The 1,156-nt window shown below is 40.6% G+C and overlaps 1 long non-coding RNA gene across 1 annotated transcript in view; it reads left to right on the top strand.

Annotated features, from left to right (window-relative positions):
• The first annotated feature begins 192 nt into the window (after positions 1-192).
• LOC108449171 overlaps positions 193-1,156 on the top strand; it is a 29,252-nt gene continuing 28,288 nt past the window's right edge. Inside the window, exon 1 of the long non-coding RNA XR_001865308.1 lies at positions 193-375. This is a non-coding gene — a long non-coding RNA (uncharacterized LOC108449171). The remainder of the gene's footprint in view (positions 376-1,156) is intronic.

Below are 1,156 nucleotides of genomic sequence, written 5' to 3' on the forward strand. Positions count from 1 at the left end.
AGGGCCTGGCCGGGCCCGCTGGCCCCCACACGGGGCCCGCAGCCACCTGTCCCAGCGCCGGAAACGAGAGAGAGCTTGGAGGGGCAGTTTGTCTATTCTTAAGTGTGTATCACAGAGGTGGTCACAACTTTTAGTGGCTTAAAGAATTGTCCATATTCAAACTGGCCAGCTGATAGGTTCTATCAGGTCCCAGAGGAAACTGTAAGCACCCCTTAGCAAGGACATCCCTTCCGGGACTATGCTTGCTAACCTATGACAGCGCACAAGAAACTGGGAGGTGGCGCAGCTGGGACAACTGATTCCAACTAGTTAAAAGGATATTCCATGCCATGTAACATCATGCTCAACAATAAAAACTGGGAGAAGAGGAAGAAGGTGAGGATTTTTTGGCTTCCAAGGTGGCTGCTGTCTGGAGATTATCTGAGCATTGATCTGCTTGTGGGAGGTGGCATGTGACTGTCTTTGCATTACTTATATTTTTCCTCTCTCCTCCACTTATTAAGCTGTCTTTACCTGAACCCACAGTTTTCACACTTTTGTTTTTCCTGTTCTCTCTACTTCTAGTGGAAGTAAAGTGTGGAGTGAGCAAGTGGCTGAGTGCTTAGCTACTGCTCAGGGTCAATTCACAACATTCACATTCTTCCACTATACAAGCACAACACAGGACTAAATATTAGTTTGTTTTTTTGTTTTGTTTTGGGTTTGTTTGTTTGTTTTTAGGTGGTTTGTTTGAAGTTTTTTTGTTTGTTTTTTTTTTCTTTAATCAAATAGGAACATAAACATAACACATTTCTAGTCCTCAAAAACATGAGTAATTATAAATGATAAATTATATAAGTTGCTGTCATAGTAATGTCTAAAGCTTAATACAGTAGTTTGCCCCGTATATCCTAATACTCCAAATTTGCACAGCTATAAGCAACAACCATTGTCCAGGAAAAAAAAGGCAGTGGCGAGTGTTTTTCTCTTTTAATTTTTTTCTTTTCCAAGGAAATGTGAGATTTGCATTTACTTCATTTTACAGTCAGTATAAACTTGCTTGCTGTTAATTGTTCATGTTTTGCACTTCGGTTGCAGAAACTCAGGATATGCCTATGATGCCATGAAGATTTTTTGCCTTTTCTTTTATACCCGTTATACCTCTTTACAACTTTCT

This window comes from Corvus brachyrhynchos, unplaced genomic scaffold, assembly GCF_000691975.1.
Source record: "Corvus brachyrhynchos isolate BGI_N302 unplaced genomic scaffold, ASM69197v1 scaffold17, whole genome shotgun sequence".
In the NCBI taxonomy this organism is placed as follows: domain Eukaryota; kingdom Metazoa; phylum Chordata; class Aves; order Passeriformes; family Corvidae; genus Corvus; species Corvus brachyrhynchos.